Source organism: Sebastes fasciatus, chromosome 21 (assembly GCF_043250625.1).
Source record: "Sebastes fasciatus isolate fSebFas1 chromosome 21, fSebFas1.pri, whole genome shotgun sequence".
NCBI classification, from domain to species: domain Eukaryota; kingdom Metazoa; phylum Chordata; class Actinopteri; order Perciformes; family Sebastidae; genus Sebastes; species Sebastes fasciatus.
In genome coordinates this window covers 10,504,563-10,527,293 of record NC_133815.1, presented here as the reverse complement: position 1 = coordinate 10,527,293, position 22,731 = coordinate 10,504,563, and the positions used below count along the sequence as shown (strand labels likewise).

The window sequence follows — 22,731 nt, the reverse complement described above, 5'->3', positions numbered from 1 at the left end:
CAGAGTTTCCGAAGCTAAAGTGGGTGGGAGTAATGGACACAATGTGCTTGTTTTATAGGCACAAATGGTCCCCATGCACTTTTTAATGACAGTCCAATTATATAACCTGTAGCAAATTATTTCACAGACCCCCTGACAGAGTGCCACGGACCCCACTGTGAGAATCACTGCTCTATTGGCTTCTATTACATTCAAACATGTTCCTGTTATGTTGTCCACCCACTGTCATTAGGAGCTGTTTTGGTTATACCGACCCTCTCCACTGGAGGCAGTGTTCTGCAGGCAGTCGGCACACAGTCCTTGTTCATGAACGGCAGGATGCTGCTGTAGACACATGATGCAATCATGTTGAATATCGTCACACTGTTGCAGCACTGACTCTCCTTTGATATGCATTTGTTGTGCATGTTTTGAGTGATCGAGGGCATGGTCCTGTATGACTGTAAAGGAGAGGAGAGTGTTTCTTACACAAAGAGGAATGATGGGAGAAAACGTGCGGAGAGTTTGAGCTGAGCTACATTTTCTTTGTTGTATCTGACCTCGGGTTATTTGGTTGCACATGTGACGCTTTACAACTGCACATGCCTAGTCCTCCCCTGTTACACAAGGCTTTCACTGCATATGTGCATGTGTGAGTTGTGAAAGCTGGCGGAGTGTGCACATGACCAGCTCAGAAATTAATTACTGTAGCTATAAAAGACACTCCCATAGAAATCAGTATTATTTGCACATCTGCGTCTGCTGCACAGACTGGTTAAAAATCCTCTTTACATATTAATCAACTCATTTTATGTGGGATTATTGCATTTATACTCAGTGCGTCGCCTCTGCTTAACCCTCGTGGTTGCTCTCCTGATTTATTTTTCAAGCTGTATCTGCAGATCTGCACTTTCTCAAGGCTGATTAGCAACATGCAGCGGGGGATATTAGCCTTCTGTAATGTAATTCATGTGCTGCAGGATCCAGCTAAGATCTATGACCTGTTGTTTGCTCTTATGATCAACATGATAGGCCCGATTGCGTAATAGAGACTTTGTTCGTCGCGCCGTGGCTCCAGGAGACAGTTAGGTAGTCAGGGTGAAAAGGTAGTGTGACTCAGATCACGTCCTCCTTGAGCTGAAGTCAACTGTGTGCACACATTGTGGAGAGACGTCAGAGGAGTGAGACATAAAGAGGTCTTTTGTTGGGAGCTTCAGTCTGCAGAGGGAGGCTGGGAGGAAAGATGACAGCCTGCTGAGCTGTGTCTGTACGTACCCCTCTCTCCACACACCTCCGCACCACACTCCCCCTCCCGAGGCACGACTCTGGTCACCGTGGATATTAATACACTGCTCTGCCACTGAGTGTGCTCAGCACAGGAGTGAAAATATCTGACAGGCACTATTTATAGACCCTGCAGGCGGACAGGCGGAATCCACGGCAACACGATCCAGCCTGTTCTGGAGTCGTGTTCCACAGAAACCGCCTCGGCGGAAGGGAGCTGCAAAAGCCCGGGGGCCGGCAGCACAACTTGGCCGTGGCGGGAAAAAGAGGTTTTTTTTATAGAGCGCCGGTGGCGGTCATGGGTGGGGAATATACTGTACAGATGAAAGAGACACACACATGTGGCTGTAAAAGCAAAAACACATGTCATGTAATATTTATGCAGGTGTGCTTGCCTCTGTGTCCCTTCTTAGACACACTTCTCCAGAAATGTTGAGGCAATCTCTGAGGAATGTGTGTTCATGTTATGATTATTACATATGCTTTTGATCACGTCCACATTTAGATTTGAAGCAGACATGCATAAGAGATGATTCACCAGCAGAGTGGATAGTAGAGTGTCAAAGGCGGGTCAGCTGGGTGGATTGACCTCCGTTTGGCTCGTAGGCCATCCTGTGTCATTCTGAGAATTTGGACACGAACGAAGAGGCAGGGGTGAATAATGAAAAGCAACGTGGTGACCTTCTGTCACCTGCCTGATTATGCAGACAAGACACAAAGACATCTTGATAATACTTGTTTGTGATGGACACGAGGCTTGTCACCGTGTCCCAACAAAAACAATTTGATTTGGCTAATTGGGAATCTTTCCATTCCAAAGCATCCAATCTGATCACACGTGGCTGCCAGTCAGACAGTAAACGCATTTTATTGTGTTTTGACAGCCTGATGATAGTTTGTACTTTTGGAAATGAACCAGAGGCTGAGGCCCCGTCACTATACCAGTAATTACCCACAGGCGATATCTTAGTGATAAACGGAGTCAATAACAAACAGTGAAACATCATAATAATATTCCCTTCCAGTAAGTACACACGGCTTTGTGTACATGCTACTTTTAAAGGAACAGTGTGTAACACTTAGGGGGATCTATTAGCAAAATATAATATTCATAATTATGTTTTCATTAGCGTATAATCGCCTGAAACTAATAATCGTTGTGTTTTTGTTAGCTTAGAATGAGCCCTTCATATCTACATAGGGAGCAGGTCTTCTTCATGGAGTCCGCCCTGTTGCTCCACCATGTTTCTACAGTAGTACAGAACGGACAAACCAAACACTGACTCGAGAGAGAGACTTTCACGTTTTTGCATTACCTGCAGGCCACCGTAGTTCTTCGACACACACAGAGTCTGAAACTGTGGTACCGCCAGCCGCCGTCTGACTTCCATGGCTCCTAAATTAGTGTTATTACTATATTACTATTATTATACGGCGTTACCACGGTATTGCACTCGGCGGTTCATGTTACCGCAGTCTTGGAAAGGGAGGAGTGAGCAGAGGGGTATTCAGTTGGTTGCAATCTGCAACCACACCACTAGATGCTGCCACATCCTACACACTGTACCTTTAATGATTGAAATGTAATGCATAACTAATAATTACATATGCATTATTGCCATTCGGTCAAGGTGCAGGCTGAAATATCTCGACCACTATTGGATGGATTGCCATGAAATGTTGTATTCATGGTCCCCAGAGGATGAAGCCGAATGAAGGATCCCCTGACTTTTCCTCTATAGCGCCACCATGACCACATGACATTTGTAGTTTTGAGAACTGTGAAATGTCTCAGCAGCTATTAGATGGATTGCCATCAAATTTGGTACACACGTTCATGTTCCCCTCAGGATGAATTATAATGACTTTGGTGATCCCTGAACTTCTCATGTCATTACTATCAGGTAAAAAACTGCTGCTGTACTCTATGTTGAGCGCTAACTAGCAAATCTCTAAACACGCTAAACTAAGATGGTGAATTTTTACCTGACAAATATCAGTATGTTAGCATTGTCTAGTGCTCGGTATCGTTTAAAAAATGATGATAGTAGTACCAACACCAGTACCCTTAAAGTGATACCGATACCAATAGAGTTCTTCATTTGTTATACCTTTTTTTCTATTTCATTTGCTGCCCATCATGTGAATGGAAGCACCAGATGTATTTTTATCAGAGGTGTGAAATATAGCCATACTTTCGAACATTTTGGTGGCATCATCTAGTGGGCCAATCACACGCGTTAAATCGAAGAACGCTTGTGGTGATTGGCTGCCAAAAAGCCGTACAAATATATGAATTTTTTTTCAAGATCTGGGTACAAAAAGGTTCAAATGCATGGTATCGTTTGACTGGAGAAATTTCGATATTACTTGGTACTGGGTTATTTTGGTGGATACATTAAAAGATATGGAGTATCGATACCAGCCCTATTGTCACCGTGAGCATGTTAGCATGCTGACATTTAGCTCAAAGCACCACTGTGCCTCACAGAGCTACTCGCTAGCATGCATGGCTGTCTTTGTCTTCACTACACATGGACAGACAGTTAAATAAGTTTGCTTTCTTCAGAGTTAATTTTTCTTTAAATATGTTCCTCCTCTTCCTCTCTTCTCCTCAACCATTCGTGTGACTTTTTCATGCCCAACTCCCCCTGCTGCTCCACCACCTCCCTTCTCCTTTTGCTGCTGTAGCAGAACTGGAACTTGATGTTCAGTGGTTATGACACATCTCAGTCGCCCCCCTCCAGGGCAGCCTCCTCCTCTTCTTCTTCTTCTGCACTCCACAATACAGTGTGCGTGCTTTTTTTGTATGTGTGTGTGCATGTGTCACAGAGAGAGACAGACACACAGAGGGGTAAACAGACGGACTGGCAGACTGGTCATCTGCTTGTCTGCTTTTCAGACTCACCAAACATTGCCTTTTTTTGTGTGACTACACTGTGTACTTGCAAGTTTGAATAAAGGAGGGAGTTCGCCTCCTGTTATCTGCGAGAGTGAGTGTGTGCAGCTCTGCCTGAGCATGTGGAGGGAGTCACATGTTCTTCGCAGTGCTTTCCGAAGCCTCGTCTGCTCACCTGGTGGTTGCCATGGGAACAGCCAGACAGCGGCAGACTTTGCACCAGCCTCCTCGGGGGGATTGTGAGAACAGAGAGGAGGTTTAAGGGGGCGAGGAATCTCTCTGGGTTTTTAAAAAAAAGCTTTTGGGAAAAACCTCCATGCTTTTTTAGGGTGTCTTTTTTTTAAAGATTTCAGCAACTTTTTTTTAAGGTTTTAATAAGGACTCTTTGTTCTATTTGGTTAAGCCGTAAAGTTTTAAAACACCTTTAAACAATCAACTTTATATGAATATCCCACTGTGTGCTTTTGGGGTTTTTCTAGACAAAGGGAGTAATGTTTGCACACACCGATATATCAGACCTCCCTAATAGTGTCATCGCAGCACATCTGAGGTTAAAACACACATGCTTTGTAGTCTCTCAGCATGTCACTTCTTCGTCTGATCATTTGCATTCCCGAGAGGGGGGGAACAGAAAAGCTCTGTTGTCCTTTTTTTTTCTCTCCTGTGTCCTAAAGACAACCCGCAGCTGGACTGAGGCGCCGAGCACTGCTGCAGCACTTGTTCCTGTGGTTTTAAGGGGGAATTTTTTTTCTTCCTCCCCTTAATTGTGCCTCCAGTTTATTATGCTGACGCGTGAATAGCAAGATGTTCCCAGCTTTATCGCACCAGTTGCACACTTCTCTCCTTTGTATTTTGCCAGCTGCCCTGAGAGAAGGAGGAGGAGGAGAGGGAGGGAGGGAGGAGGGGGGGAAGCGAAGGGAGAGCTGCGAGGCTGAATGTGTGTGGTTCATGCTGTGCACAAAATGTTATTTATAGTACGTGAATTGATGAGTTGTTGGTGTTCGCAGTGGTGCACACAGTGCTGTGAGTCTTTTATGGTACGGATCTGAAAGTCTCGGGTGATGGAGTAGATTTTGGACACTGCTTATGTTTTGGTTCTGATCCCTGGAGGGAAACAGAATCGGCACCTCTGATCTGTCCTCCTCCTCACCCTCCCTCTCTTTGGCTCCTCCCCGTCCCAGCTGCAAGCCCTTCGCAGCCAGGGGTGAAGCAGGGAGCAGCAGCAGGAATGGAAAGATGATGATGATAATGATGGGAGGGGTAGACGACAGCAGAGAGAGACAGACAGACAGAGGAATGGACACGCAAACAAATCGGCAAATGCTCAGACAGAGATAAGTGGTTCGAGACAGACAGGGGCACTCTGTGGTCCGGTTCTGGCCGAGCCCTCCTGTCCATCCACCCTTGTGGGATGACCACAACACAAACATGTGAGGCTCTCTCCAGCAGCAGTCCCACAGGCTGCTGGGAGACACTTACATAAAAGCAGCTCCTGATCTTGCTTGGCTCTCTCTCACATGGGGGGAGCATGTGAGACAGGCACTCTCTGTTGCCGCCGCCGCCACTTTTCGCTCTTTCCCACCCCTTTGTCTCTATCTGGACGGCACTGCAGACAGCCAAGCGTTTATCATGGCGCTCTTGATGCTCTCTGATCAGTCAGTCTGCAGAGGAAAGAGGTTAACTGACCTCGCCACCCCCCCTTAAAACTCTGCCTCCTATTCCCCCTTTGCTTTTGTGCCTGTCTCCCCTGACCCGTGTGCAGGGCTCCTGGTCGAGTCTCCTCCCCCCCCTGGGCCTCATGGAGGATTGCCAGAGGTCAGTGTGTGATGTGCAGCTGTAGGGCGAAGAAGAGGAGGAGGAGGCGGAGGGGTAGAAAGTGCTGACTACATAGGAACGGCCACCCACATGACGTCACGGTCACAGTTTCAGCACACAGACTCCCATGCTGCCTCTGTGGTGTAAGCAGCACAGCCTCAGATAAACATTCACAACTAACTGGAAGCCGGCCCTGTTTGGGACGTAACACAAAGCTGTTTGCGGCACTCGTAGTAGTTTAAAAAAAAGGGATTTTGAAGGATTATAAACAATAGTAAAAAATCACATGAATAGTTATTGTGTTCACTTGTGAAGGAAAGAGTATTATGCTGTTATATGACATTTGTCAGACAGAATCTTAATGATTATTTGCATTAATAATTTATTGTTTGACAGTCTATAATGTGAAGAAACATTGCCTTTTGCAAGTAGGGCTGGGTATAGATTTTGCAGGCTGTTCTGATACACCGTTCATAGCTATACCTACCAAAAGTAATGCACTGTTATTTGTATATATCCCACAAAATCAATTTGTATGTAATCAACATAATCGGGAACCAGGAAGTATAAAGAGCGACAAACGTCGTGACTTTCGCCCAGGAGACCAGTGTTCGTACCCCGTGTGAAACCAGAAGTTAACGTTGATTAATTTGTCACGTAACTTCCGTACTTAAGCTACGCCACTTCCGGAGTTATTTTAACCAAAACCACGATCTTTTCCTAAACCAAACTAAGTAGTTTTTCTTACCTAAACCTAACCAAGTTTTTTCCTGTGAAGATGAAAGTTTATTTTGTAAAAGTTGTATGTATATAATGAGCAGAAACTGGCACGTGTTGCTGGATATTTGTAGGAAAACGCTAGAAAAATGAGGAATAACTTTTGGTAAGATATCATATGAACCATTGTATGAAGATACAATTTTGTTATACTGGTGCAAATATAAGAAGAATATAAACATTTTGTTCCACAAAACCCTTTTCCATTAAAAATATATTGCAGATTGTCGTATCTTTCCTGCGACAGTGCTGTTGAAGTGATGAGGAAGGATGCTCCGCGGACACTGTTCTTTTTGGCATAATAGAGTTTATTACAAACAAGCAACAAATGTCATAACGAACGTCTAGAGCGTCCGGAGGTCTCAAGTCAAATCTGAGAGTCCCTGCACTTCGGAGCTCTCGCGCCTCCTTATATCGGGTTTATGTCATGCAACATCTGAGCTGAGCGTATAACCATGCATGGCTCCTTTGTCCTACATGTTTATCTTTCAGCCCCTGGTCATATCTTATGACCATATTCTCCACTCATGCTTCTTACCCATGTGTTTACCCTTAGGGCCTCTCGGTCATGTGCAAGACTTGAAAATATACCACAAGATTAATCAACAATTAAATAATTGTTAATTTCAATTAAAACCCATGAAATAGTTGGTTCTAGACCAATGAACCCAAATTTAGGGAGACAGTACTCAAAAACCATTGAGGTTTCAATACCCTGAGCCCAGGATGACACCCTTAAAGGTGCAGTGTGTAGGACTTGGTGGCATCTAGTGGTGAGGTTGCAGATTGCAACCAACTGAAACTTCTCCCGTAGTATGTAGAAGAACTATGGCTGACGTGAAAACATGAAAACATGAAAACGTGAATGGTCTTATCTAGAGCTGGTGTTTGGTTTGTCCGTTCTGGGCTACTGAGAAATGGCGGCCGGCTCCGTGAAGAGGACCCGCTCCGTATGTAGATATAAACGGCTCATTCTAAGGAAACGAAAACACAATTTTCAGGTGATTATACACTAAAGAAAACATACTTATTAATATTATATTCCATTTCTGCCAATAGATCCTCCTAAATGTTACACACTGTTGTGTCTGACAAACATTTTAAAACCTAAAGTTATTCAATTCACAATAATATACATCATTAGAAAAGCAACAGATTCTCTCAATACCCTTCCACATAAACCTGCGCTTATTGCATAAACCGCAAACCTTTTTATCAACCCAAAATATCGAAGAAACTAGCAGCACTAGAGTCAAGCTGAAATGTATTGAAATAACAGGATCATGAATGTGTCTTTCATGCATGTTTCTCATGAGTTACTGCTTTGAAAATGAAAGATATATTGCCCTTTATAAACTACAGACACAAAGCACTCCTGCTATATTGACATTAATCTCTGGAAGCAACATAGACTTGTTGATGTGTTCAGGATAAAGGTTCATCCTAAAGACAGCAACACTCGGCTGCCAAAGTCCTTCCAAGAGTTACATTAATAGAAGCACATCCAGACTGAATTAATCCTCCTTCCTCTGACAAATACAGTTGCATTGCCTCCTCTCACTTGCAGAGACACCACACCATCACCCTCATTTCCTGCTTACTGTGTGGGGAAAAGATCCCTCGGATTGTTTTCTATCTGTACACATATTCTGGGCGTGCTTCCCAGTCGGCAGATCGCCCTTGGCACCGCCAGACGTAGTGAGCCCTGATTCCTCCCCGTCCTTTACCTACTTCCCTTGCAGCTCTGCTCCAGCGTGCCACCGCCGGCCCGCAAACTGACTGAGGCTCTGAGGCAAACAGGCACAGCACACAGTGAACTAGACGGATTATCTTTGTCGAGGGAAGAGATCAAGACAGATCATCGCATAACAGTCCTCGCCATCAGTATTTCACTCCCTCCAGGGAACCCAGTAACAAAAGTCTCTGACTTACACAGATTATTATCAGCAGAGTACGGCGGTTAGCTCATTTGGATGCTCTTAGTAAAAGAGCTTCAACAAAAGGGTTTATCCCAGGCATCCTATTTAGATGTTGTACGCCCGAAGATCCGCTACTGATTTGTCTCTGACACATTCTAGACATATCACGCTGATAATCTCATTTCTGGTTGTCAGACATAAATTGCTGGAACGGAACAAAACTATGAATAGTTAATGAGAAAATTAAAGCATTAACATTCGGACTCAGAAAAACAATCTGTGCACGTGCAGACGTTCTGATCTCAATAGTTTTATTGTACGTCTTTAACAATGTCAGCATTTTTTTATCGTCACAGTTATCTCAGAGGGAAAACACGCCTCCATTGTGGCTGTGATTATTGGCAAGTGTTTGCTCTTCAGAAGCTTCTGCCTTGAGGTGGTTTAAGTGAAGAGGTCACGACCCCTTTAGGGTCGGTGTTAGAAGAGAGACTGGTGACAGGACGTGTGAGGGTCACTCTTATCTCGTGATCATGATTGCGTTCCTTTTTTTGTCCTCTTTCAAAAACCTCTTAATGGTAATTTTGAGGATTTTAATGAAAATCACGGGACTACAATGTGATGCTGTATAGTGATGTCAGGCTATTAAATAGGCGTTATCAGTTGCTATAAGCACCATAGATGTGGGTCAGTAGGGGCCTACTACACCCACTAGTAGGTTTTATCATCTGTTCACATGGTAGATCACTGAAAGAAGGTATAATAGAACACGACAGCGACCTCTAGCGACCGTAGTAATTATGACAGGAGCAGAAGAGGAAGTCAGGCGCTGTGGTGGAGGTCGGGGTCGATGGATCGGACACAAAACACAGGGCTTTCACCCAGGAGACCGGAGTTTGCATCCCGTGTGAAACCAACAAAGTGTAGTTGTCTTTGTGTTCGTAGTTATTTTTACCCAAAACTCAATGTTTTTCCCTAAATTTAACTAAGTGGGTTGCTTTTGCCTAAATCTAAAGCAGTTGTAGTTTTGTTGCTTAAACCTAAATAAGTTGTAGTTTTGACGCCTAAACCCAAAGAAGTTGTAGTTTTTGTTGCCTAAACGTAAAGAAGTTGTAGTTTTGTCGCTTAGACCTAAAGAAGTTGTAGTTTTATTGCCTAAACCTAAAGCAGTTATATATTTGTTGCCTAAACCTAAAGAAGCCTTTTTGTTTGTGTTGAAAAAGTGACGTTTCATTCAGTTTTACAACGTGTTAGAACGTGTTGCTTTTAACTTTCACTTTTACAACGTAGTATGCGTAGTAGGCCCCTACTGACCTACATCTATGGTGCTTAAAGCGACTGATGACATCTATTTAATGACCTGATAACAGTCGAATCTGATGTTAAATGAATGATACCCTTTGAAGTTGAACCCTGCTGCATTGACTCTGACCTACTATCCCACGGCTTTGTGGCTGATTCACTAGAGGCAATGACCGGTTGAGATTACCACGATTCTTCGGTTTTGGCAGTTGCAACCTACAGTAGATTTATGTCATGGTTAATCATCTGGATTATTCATGGATTGTTGTCATTGAGAGCCCGTTTACTGTAGTTGCATTGTGGCAAGCCCTATTTTAAAGAAATGACAGGCATTTATTCTTGTTATCGCTGGCGATTGGACATATTTATTTACCTTTTTTATCAATTTAAAATCCTCAAATTGACGCTGTTATTCTTCAGAATGGAGAGGAAGCCATAAAGTGACATTGCGTGCTGTCACCGCTGCTGCTTGTTAGCGGCAAAACGGGCTCATACTGTAGATTGTTAACAGTGGAGTCATGGTGTCTTGGTCATATGGTTGCCCTGGTAACCAATGCAGACATAGTGGTGCATGAAAACTCTAATAGCAGGGGACCGGTTGCTTGGCGACATGAACTCAGGGAAGTCATGGGGCAGACGGCCAACGTCTTGTGAGCTAGGGGCTCAACGGAGGAACGGAGGGATTACTTCCCCCTCTCTTTGATTTTAATGTGACGCACTCTGAGACTTGTGCATCACGCATATAATCTGAGCATCATAGCTTGTATCCACTTCATTTAAGTAATGTAAGAAATCAAAGACTATAATGGCTTCTGATAATGTTATTTCAGGACACACAATGCATTTGTTGCTATTTTTGGTGCACAACAGACACTATTTGACCTGTAATTTCACTCTAATTTATTTAGATGTATCCAGTGAGTCTGCATCACTGTAATCATGCACACGTTTCAAAGCTGCCTTTTGACCTACGACTTATTTCTCTCTCACTTTCAACCCCCACACAAATTAAATGCTCTTGCTGGAGCTGGAGAACAGTGCCACACTTTGTCCACCTACAGGTTTTATGCTACATGCAGTACCTGTGAGGGTTTCTAGTCAATATTTATCATTGTTTTGTGTTGTTAATTGATTTCCATTAATAAATATATACATATATTTGCATATAGCAGCATATTTGCCCACTTCCATGATGATAAGATTATTAAATACTTGAAAAATCTCCCTTAAAGTACATTTTGAACAGATAAAAAACATGATTTACTTGCGATCAATTGCGATTAAATACATTAATCGATTGACAGCCATAATGTAAATAAATAATTAGATCTCACATTTTGTTGTTGTAACCTAATGGGTCAAGATGATTATCAAGATTCAACTCCAGTTTATGAGTTAAAAGTTAGGTAACATTTATACAAGATACTGACGCAGATAAAGACAATAGAAAAGCAGAAGAGGTGAGGATGTCACATGACTCTGAGTTGGACTCAAGTCACATGATGAGAAGTCAAGTGATGTCAGATTCAGTTGTACAGACTCAAAGAAGCAACTTACAGCAAGCTAAAAGCTAAGTTGCTACCATGAAATCATACGTCATCAATGTTATTGGAATATTAGGTAGTTTCTGTGTATACATAATAACCACAACCATCACCCGTCTCACTCTTTCTCTTTCACTTCTCTTTATTTATACTTGTTTACCACATTGCAACATTTGTAACACTGTGTGGAGTTTCACTATTGTAACTCCGCACCATTGTAGCATTTGTTACAATGTTTTTCCTCAGAGACGGAGAAAGAGTCTCGGTCTGTCCGTGTGTGAGGAATTAGTTGAGAGAGCATTAAAGGATCTACAGAGTGTATACAGTGCATCAATTTCGGACGAAAAATACGGACTTGGTCTGCAAAAGCCTTTAGACCGAACCCACTACAACCTCTGAAAGACAGAATAGCGGCTGTGTCGGATTGTTAAGAGGTTAATAGTTTATATAATAAAACAATTGATACATAATTTTCGTGTATCGATGCAATATTGCCACGCAAAATATCGCGATACTTTACTGTATCGAATTTTTCCCCCCACCCCTAGTTGATGGATGGATTATCATAGAAATGATTCCAAATATTATGAAAATAACACCCAAGTTGTAATATACCAGAGTTTTTTGGGGAAATAATATTTATTGACATAACATTGCGTCTACATTTCCAGAGGAATTTGACTTCTTTTCATGCCTGACAGTTTTACCAAGGCTGTGTAGTTAGTCGGCCTCGCTTTTTAATATGACTCTTGTCAGTCTTGCCTTGAGACTCCAGTGCCACGACTCACCTAGACTTACTTAAAACGAACACCTGTGACGAGCACACACAGAGCGAGGAGGCAGAGAGATTCACGACCTGCGGATAAGCTTCGACGTGTCGAAGGCACTAATATTATGACTCAGGATGAGATCACCCTCACAATGGATGATGGATGGCGGAGGGTTTGCTCTTCTCTCTCGTCCCTCTCCCCCTGCCAGAGCACATGAGTCATACTCTACAGGAAATGTGTGCCATTTATGAATGAAGCCCGTCAGACACCCTCACCGTTATCAGCCTAATTAGAAACGTGCACACATTCACCACGTCTGCGGTGCTTTTGTGAAGATGAAAGCGTTCGTTATAGCAATCGAGAGAGTAAAACAAAGTGATACAAACAGGTGCTTCAGTATGAGCTGAGGTATTAATAAAAACTGATGAGGCTGTTTAACACGCATTCTTTTCTGATACTAATACAATGACGCCTCACACACGTTACTCATCATCCTGACCATGCTATATTAAGGAGCAATGGGATGAAAATGGCACATGACAGCACATGCCTATTACCCATATGTGGTAATGGGTAAATAGAGAGAAGTTAAATAAGGAAACACGCTGCTCCACTGTGGTAGATGGACGTACTTGTGTCATCCCTACGGTCTCGGTTAAGCCTATTTATAGAAAGTGTTGCCTTTTATATCGACGCCAGCAACAGTGGCCTTTTATCCTCCGCAGACAGCAGAGCATTAGTTATGCTTGTTGATGTGGCTACATGGGACTTAATGACTCATGCATGTGCTGTGCATGACCACGAAAACATGACCCCAAAATAGATTGTCAACCACTGTGATTATCGTAGTAGAGCATCCTCAAATATGTACTTCCATTTTGTGTTTTTTGGTGTGCAATAACAGATAGGATTTGAGTTTTTCTTCTCAAAATACCAGAAGCTCGAAACAGGAAACATATTCCCCAAAACTATTCAAATTTTCAGTTCAGCTTTCTATGACTTCTCACAAAAAGAAAACAAGCCTCCAGCTACGGAGCTCTTTTTTTGCAAATGAAAGGTTTTGCAATGAGCGATTCTGTTTGCCAGAGCCCGGTCTGCTTGTTTTTGCTCTGAAACGCGATAGCCCCTTTGGGATACACCACTCAGTCTTCGCCACCGAGGGACTTCTCTGGGAACAGAGGGCTGCATCTGCAGAACAAACAGCGTGTCGCCCTCGCTGTCTTACTAACATCCTGCCAACTGCCCTCTCTGCTGGTTACCATGACAGCGCGGAGGAAAAACTCCTGGAACCCAAAACATCGCTCCGACTCAAAAAACAATTCCTCAATAGCTGCGTCGCACAGGAAGTTGTAAATATTAATCTAAACAAATATATATTTTTGCAAGCAAACAGAAAAAAGTGTGCTTATATTCAGCAGGTGGGACCATAAGGTGGAGGGCGCTAACCTATAATAATACACAAAAGGCTCAGCTGCACCTACAGTAGCCTCCCCCCCTCACCCTATCAGCGGAGAGTTGCACAACGCCGCCTGGCTAGAGTGTCAGTCACCATGGTGATAGAATATGCGCTGACAAATATTGTTGGGGGGGGATTGTACAAGGTTTGTGCTCACTGCTAGTGGCTCAGTCTAGGGAAAAGCCTTGGCACAGATTGACCAGGGAGCCTCCAAGTCTTGCCAAATATAGGACACGGATCAAGTAGGATTTTTTTTTTTTTAGGTCAAAAGTCAACAGAAGTAGAGCGAGTTCCTAGTTTGACATTATTGGATCTTCAGAGTAGATTTTAGATAAGAAATAGAGTCTAGGATTGTACAAAGACAGTAAATCTGTGTCACCTGGCTGCTGCTCAGCTCAGAGTTTATTTCAAGTTCAGGCCGACTTCAGAGCTGCTGACAATCCGACTGTCACCATGACTGACTGTGGAACTAATGTACGCCTGACCTGAGACTGCTTGTCCTCTGTCTTTGTCTCTGCAGCTCTCTCTCTCTCTCTCTATATATATATCTCTGTCATGACTCATATGTGCTTCTGTACGCCCAAACACAGACGGATTCATGACTTGATGATTTCTGGCTCCGCCGTGAGTCAGCCCCGGCACACATGCCTCCTCCGTAGTGGTGTAGGCTCAGCAAGTGCTGGCCACCTCCCTGCTTTTGTCATCAGTTCTGTGTGTGCTTGTGTTTGAACGTACTGTTCTGCAGACTCGATTGAGAGAAAAAAAAATAATCTTGTGTGATTGTAAAATGTTTAAACTTTATATCGGAGCAATTTGTTTTTTTTTGTCTGGCATGATTACGGCCACTTATCTAGTCAGCTGGCTCAGAATGGGCCTTTTCGGGGGGTGATTACGCACAACAGTAAGCATGATTGGTCCATGTACAGGAAAGGGAAGGAGTCTGTGATACCTTATTTGAGAAAAATCTTTGCATTTACCTGTTATTTCTGACTTTTTGATGAAAAAAATATCTCTTATGCTTGAGTAGTCAATTCTTAGCATTTTGGCGCCGGTGATTTTCCTTTGGCGGTGGCGGAGGCCTTTATGCAGGAAAACCCCTGCTAGTTTGTATCTGTTGTGTCATGGGAGTTTATATACATACATGTATAGTACAGTACAGTACATGTGACATGCTAAATTTATCATAAGCAAAGCATTTTGGTGACACAAAGCACACAGTGATAACAATAAAGACTTTTATTGTAAAATACATTTTCAAGCAATGTGTACACAAAAAAAATCAAGCAGCAAAACATTTACACAACATAGTATTGATGTATAAATATAAAAGGTTAGCTCTTATAAAAAAATAGAAATACATCTAAGGAAGAAGAGGGGATGAAAAAAATGATGATGTAGCAACAACTTATAGTTGTTGTACAAAACAAGAGCACAAAACCACAAATGTCAACCTGCTGGTAGCGCTAGATGAAAAATCTGGGAATCTACAGAGTTATCAGGATTCATCCTGGAAACCGTGAACATTTTATGGCAAAAGTTGTTGAGATATTTCAGTCTGGACTAATACAATTATACAAAATACACACATATTCATCGATGATTAAAATTTTTGCGTTTGACAACTATTTTTCATATGGCTATGTTTGCGCATTTCTACATCTGTGTTGTGTGAACATATGAGCATTAATATATGGTGATATCTACTAAGTGTCTCTCTTTGTGTCAATAGACAAGAAATAGAGATGGGAAAGGTTTTGACCTGTTCAACCAATCAGCTCTGAGCTTTTTCCTTGTGGGTGTTTCATGGTTGAGTCAGACGTTCCTGAGACCGACTTCAAACGTGATGTTTTTTATAGGAGCTGCTCAGCAACTAACAAAACACCTTCAATCTTATGCAGAGAACTGAGAGGGCTCTGTTTTACTGGTGTATAAATACAGATTTAATCATTTGTGTTTCATAAAACTAGCCAAAACCACAATGACTTCATGATTCACCTCAGCCTCGTCACATGTGTCTGTGTGTATGTGCGACCCTGAGGCAGCCCAGGTCAGGCAGATTGTTACGGTGCTGGAGATCAGAGGTCAGAGCTTCGTACGCTGCATCAGGGTGTGACGTACAAAGCACACACACACTCTTTAACCAGCATCGGCACACTGCGTTACACTGTGTACACTGAGATCATGGTCATCTAGTTAATGAATGTCAAAACCAGCCCTGTAACAGTCTGCTCGCTGTTTTACTTACAAGGGATTCAGAGCCTTTTTGGCCAGTTTATCTTAAATACACACACATTCAATCATCATCAAGCATCTGTGTGTGTGTGTGTGTGTGAGTGTGTTTTGTCAAGGCCCCGCTACTCTCAAACTGCTGTGTTTGCTGATAAAAGCAGAAAGGACAGATCTGGCACATTTGCATGTTGCTGAATATGACGCAACAGAAGAGAAGACAGATTGTTTTTCCTCTGAAAACAGACTTTCACTCTCTCTCGCATCAAATGTATTCGTCACTCAGTGACTAGAAGAAGTATGTTACTATTACAAACCAAAGAATTAGGCCTAGAAATGGTACTGTACAAAGAGTCACTATCAGAGGAACTACTACGGTTATATTTGAACCAATGCTCTTTAATGTCAGGCTGTTTTTTGTGTCCTAAAGGAACTTTATTAATTATTGGAAATCAACTAACAACACAAAACTATGTCAAATGTAGTCCAGAACCCTCACAGGTACTGCATTTAGCATAAAAGATATGCTCAAATCATAACATGGCAAACTCAACAACAGCTGTGTCAGTGTGTCAGTGTGCTGACTTGCCCCAAACTGCATGTGATTATCATAAAGTGGGCATGTCATGTAAAGAGGAGACTCGTGGGTACCCAGAGAACCCATTTCATTCACATATCTTGAGGTCAGACGTCAAGGGACCCCTTTGAAAATTGCCATGACAGTTTTTTCTCGCCAAAATTTAGCGCAAGTTTGAAGCGTTATTTATCCTCCTTCGCGACAAGCTAGTATGAAATGATTGGTACCAATAGATTCCTTAGGTTTTTTAGTTTTGTATGATACCATATGATATATGGCATATATGTTTACTCTAGCTATAAAACTGAACCCACTACAACCTAAAAATGGCAAATTGCATTAAAGGAATTAGTGGTATTAAATGCCTTTAACCGCCATTAACGTCTTAGTATCGCATTCACTTTGACAGCCCTAGTAAAAACCAAAGACAATGACAGCTGTATGTTTCCCTGACAGTGAGTCTACATGTAAAGCACCTTTGGACAAAATACCAAAATACGCATGCTTCCAAGCCGTTTCTATGCAGGCAGCAACCTCCGGGGTTGTAAAAGTGAAGCCAATGCTGAAGTTCCTTAAACTTGCATTCTTTCTAATAGCCAGCAGGGGGCGACTCCTCTGGTTGCAAAAAGAAGTCTGATTGTATAGAAGTATATGAGAAAATGACCCTACTTCTCACTTGATTTATTACCTCAGTAAACATTGTAAACATGAGTTTATGGTCTCAATCTCTAGTTTCAAGTCTTCTTCAATACAGCATGATGTTCATTTAGTAGATTATGGTCCCATTTAGAGTCAAATAGATCATAAAGCAGGGTATGATTTAGGGCGTGGCTACCTTGTGATTGACACGTCGCTACCACGGCCTTAGAACTTTAACCCTTTCGCTGTGTGTTTTCAGTTCATGTAAGTTAATTGGAACATTTTGGTCGCCTAAATATGTCTTATTGAGCGTTCGGTTGTACTTAGCTCCACCCTCTAGTGTCACTTTTGGTTGCAAAAAAAACAAGATGGCAAACTAGAGGCTTCAAAGTTAGTCCACAAACCAATGGGTGACAACACGGTGACTACATCCACTTTTTATATATTGTCTATGTTAATATCCTTGTTTAAAAGGCATAATGTCGTGCGCCTGGGTTATCTCAGTTGGTAGAGCGGGCGTCCATGTATCAAGGCTTGGTCCTGACCGCGGCGGCCCGGGTTCGAATCCGGCCTGTGGCCCTTTCCGCATCCATTCTCTCTCTCCCCCCTTTCAAGACTCTATCCACTGTCCTCAATAAAAATGGAAAAATGCCCCCAAAAAAATAACTTTAAAAAAAAAAAAAAGGCATAATGTAAGTATGACATTGTCATTTAACAATGTAACCACTAACAGAATTTTACATGACATTAACATGAATGTTATATGCTTCATATTTTTGTCTTATTATTATTTCATTAACATGGATAGCACTTTGGTAAAGAACAAAACGCAAAGACTGATTCAAGACACTAATCATAGAATTACAGAAATAAAATAACAGAGATTGAATTCAGAGACATTTGTGGGATTCTTCTTCATACTGTACTTAAAAAGTTGTCTATATATCAAGAGCTAAGGCTTATTTCATAATCATCTTTCAAGTAACACCGTGGGAGGTGAAACAATGCTTTGATTGCGTAACATTTCTGCCAGCATCGCCGCACTAAATCAGGTCTCCCTGAGCTGATGTAAAATATTACCTCAACGAAGCAGGAGTGAAGTGAAGATCCCGTTTTTATGAAGAGCAGGCACTACAGACCGGCCCCGGTGTCGCAAATAAAATAGGTTTATGGTCGCCTGTAGATGGGCTCATCAAATATGTCTGCGTGTATTATTCATACGATAACTGCTTGTGAAAGGTATTGCAATCTTGTGGTTCATAAATCTGCACAGACTGTCTGGATGCTGATGACTGGGCTGTTTAAAAACTCTATCGGTTGTGTGTTTTATTGACTCATCATGTGCAGTCTGTGCCACCACACCTGCCTGGGGTATTCTCATGTCTGTTCCTTCAGTTTATGTGTCTCTAATGACTGCTATTCCTTTGACTTGTTATTCCCCCCCCCCCGTCCCCCCCCGTCCTCCTCCACACAAAGGCATTATTCAATCCTTCTCCTCAAGTAGACTAGCTCTTTCCCCAGCGGGCTTGTCCCGGTCCCAGCCGCTCGGCTCCACCGAGAGAGCTTTTAGGCTCCTCTAACTCGCTCTCTCCCAATTAGCTGATCACAGAGAGGCGGGTCAGGGGTCAGGCTCCGGGGGGAAAGGTCGCCATTCTCCTCTCAGGGCCATTCCTCCTTTTCAATAACCCCTATCATATCGGAAAGAGGCTGGTTTCCTAAGTTGATTATATGATTAGGGACAACTGGCTTCTATTAGATTTACAGACCATAAAGGTACTGAAAAAAAAACAATAGCTGTTAATCACTTAGTCACACTACAGGTGAATAGGGTAAAAACAATTAACCAAAGATATCGCCATGAAACTTCCCCAGTTGATTACGTACATTAAGACAATTATTTTTTTGTATTACAAGTTTTCTAAAAATTTATGTTTACATATGCAAATGAGGCATTATCTTATTAAGTATGTGCTAATTTGCATACATTTCCAAAACAGAACTCTGAACATTGGATCAAACCAGGTTCAAAATACTTGTTTTATTTTGTTGACATATTGGAGTCAAAGGTTTTTACAGAGGGAATTTGAGGAATCTGTTATTATCACTCCATAAATCAGAAAATACTGTCAACAGACATTAAAAAGAAAAAATTAATTTTCGCCATGTTTTTAGGATTAAAATGTTCAATAAATCAGACTATGAATGATTTATAAACAAACCCCTCTGTAAAAACCTTTAGAATATAGACAGCAATGAAACTAGAAAGTTTGGTGTATGTAAGTGCTACTGAAGTGAAGATTTCTGTCTCAAGTGAAAAAAAACTTAATTTGAGAAAACGGCCTTTAAGTAAGGGCTAATGGGCGAGACGGTCATTGTCCACTTGTCCACTACAGGACTTCACGTTGGGGTGCACCCCTCCGCATCACCCTGTCGGATTTTATTTCACAACAATGACCCACTGTACATTATCCCGCTTATTACAGGACTGCTTACTTAAGAAATCAATAATTTGACATAAAAACGGTCCTCCAAAGTCTGACATCAGAACTGCACCCATAGCAACAGTCTTTCAGACATAGCAACAGTCTTTCAGACATAGCAACAGTCTGCTATAAAGAAATAACAGACCATAAAACGCTGTGATTGACCAATCAGAATCGAATATTCAATACCAATAGATATCATCATGAAACTTCCCCAGTTGGTTACTTACATTACGTTTCCTTACATTGCATGTTTAAATATGCAAATGAGGCATTATCTAATGCTATCTTTTGGTGAATTTAGGAGAAATCTACAGACCCAAATAGACAAATTGTAGTAAATTAAACTCCTAAATGTGTATTTTGGATGTTTTATTTCCACTAGTCTGAAAGAAGTCATGTAATTGAAGCAAAATAGCCCAAAATTGACCAGTGCATGAATAACAATGTTTTTGTCTGGGGTGTCTCCCTTTAAATCACAGCTTTTAGACAATTACTTTCATTATTGAGTAATCTTTAGATTATTATTTTGATCAATCAGTTCATCATTTGGTCTATAAAAGTCATACAATTTCCCAGAGTCCAAGATGACATCTTTAAGTTGTCCAAAACCCGCAAGATATTCAATTTACAAAGGTACTATAGCACCAGTCGGCTCCACACATCATGTTGCTTTGGACCTACAAGCATTCAGAGCAGCAGCCTCTGTTTATCAGGGAGCGTGTTGATAAATTGTGCCATGCTAGAGGCATGCTGCGATGTACAGACAGCCCAGGCACGCTTATTGTGTCAGTCACTCCGTCTCCCCGGAGCACGTCTGGTATGTAAACACCGAGGTGCCACACGATTGGAGAAATATGCTCATCACGACCGACCTCTCCTTAAGCCTGAGGAATGTGTGAATCACATAAACACACACAGGAATGTGCACCTACACCCCTGGACACACGCACACAATACAACTACTCACAACAACAATCTCACCACTCAGTAGCTGTTCTGGAGCTTTGTGGAGCACTTTGAGGACTTCTCGTCCATGTCGGCTCAAAATCTGTGAAAGTTTATTGTTGACCTTTTGACACAGCAGTTGACAAAAACACCACAAGGTCAAAAATGAACATTAAATCTCAACAAAAATAGTATTTTTTTGTCAGTCTTTATGTATTTGTGTGAATAGTCATGTATGTCTGACATGTTACAGCAACAACTTTTAATTTTTACAACATTTCCACTCACATTTTTAATTTGAAATAAAAAAAAACCTGAGGAGAAATTCAAGGAATAATAGTGTATATAAAGTTACAAAATAATTCAAATTTAAATTAATTATAAATAATTAAATAATTAAATAATTAAATAATTAAATAAATAAATCTAATCTCTTTTCTGCAACGTCCCAGGTTGGAGTGTAGATGGATTTTTTGTGTGGCTCCTGAAAACCACAACCACACAAATTCTATTTCAGTCAGAGATAGGGGTTTAAGAAAATATTGAAAATATCGAGTATCGCGACATTATGTTTTGTGATATTGTAATGATGACATTACATGCAAAGATTAACTCAGTCAATACTTTATTTCATTTGCAAAGAGATGTGCCCTCTGTGTATGTGCCCTCTCAAAGTAGTGTTATGATGTTGGATGTTTCGGGGACTGTGATAAACGCAAATGCAGATTCCACTGTTCTGACTGCATGAAAAAGTAAATTTTTTATATTTCAATATGACAGTTTTCCTAAAGTTAGATTAAAAAAATCGCAATATATTGCCTTACTTACAGTATCGCAATATATTGCAATATATTCAATCGTAACCCCTGAATCATGATACATATATCGCCAGATTCTTACCAATACACAGCCCTATTCAGAGACAAGAAATTGAGCATTTATAGCAAATACTGTGGTTACAGTTCCTAGTTAGATTTGATGAAAGAGGCTCCGCTCAGCTCTCAAAGAATCTGAGGATTCTGGAAGAACTATTCCCCGTCTTAATAAACACACGCATAAACATAATAAATCAACATAAACTCAGCACATAAGCAGGCCAGCAGACCGTGTTAGCATGAGCATATCAGCAGAGTAATAATGTCATAAGGCCACGCTGTACACCTGCATGAATATGTTTAGACGTTTCCTGTCAGCTGATAACCAAGCAGCAGATGAATGACCCAGTGGTTGTCGAGCATGAATGGAAACAGCTGGTGCTAATCAGCTAATGTAAATGCCCTGCCTAAATTAAGGTTACACTCTATTATAAGTAGGAAGGCAAAAAATGCCCCGATGCACTCTGTCAGGGGTGATTGATTAATGATGTCATCTTGTCACGTTGTTTTGACACATGTAAGTATGGCGTTATAGTTGATCGAAACGCTCTGACTCCCTGAAATTGAACTTGACTCTTGAGCAATATGCTCAGGTGCTTTTTTCTAAAAACAGTCAGTTATGTTTAAAACCCGTGACAGGTTTCATTCACTGCTTTTGGATTGCATGTGAGGCAACCAGGAAATTAGTTCTTATCTTTTTTATCTTTCTGTTTTGTACCTTCCGAACAGAAGCACGGCACACCTGAGGATTCAACATTATCAACCGAAGCCCTGCACTGCACCCCCAGGACCACGGACCACAGAGCAGTAACCACTAATGCTGAACAGATGTTCATCAGCTGCCGAAAAGGGGATGAACTCTTCCTGCACGGTGGCTGGTTTCATAGCTACAGTTTATTCGCTTGCTGCGGTATAAAATCACATGATAACAAGGTAAGCGGTCATGACCTAAATTCAATGTCTGGTTCCACAGCAGGGGAGATATAGGTTCGAATAGGACACGTATTCTAAGACAGGCTACGTGTGTGTGTGTGTGTGTGTGTGTGTGTGTGTGAGGGGTATTAGTACTGGTTTTAATGTGTTTGTGATTTGACTGAGATCTGGTATCTGCAGTACAAGTGCTTCTTGTGACCCACAAAGAGATTGAGGGAGCCGCATGGAGTTCCTGTGACTAACCCGGCTACACAGATGGGTCATGTGGGAGGACAAGGGCGACAGATTTCTGACAAATAAATCTAGAA

General features: G+C 41.8%; 1 protein-coding gene across 2 annotated transcripts in view; it reads left to right on the top strand.

Annotated features, from left to right (window-relative positions):
• Positions 1-22,731, top strand: part of csrnp1b (cysteine-serine-rich nuclear protein 1b) — a 96,409-nt gene that overhangs the window by 7,971 nt on the left and 65,707 nt on the right. For both annotated transcript variants that reach the window (XM_074621517.1, XM_074621516.1), the window contains exon 3: positions 22,220-22,423. The gene's annotated coding sequence lies outside the window, so the exon portion shown is untranslated. The remainder of the gene's footprint in view (positions 1-22,219; positions 22,424-22,731) is intronic.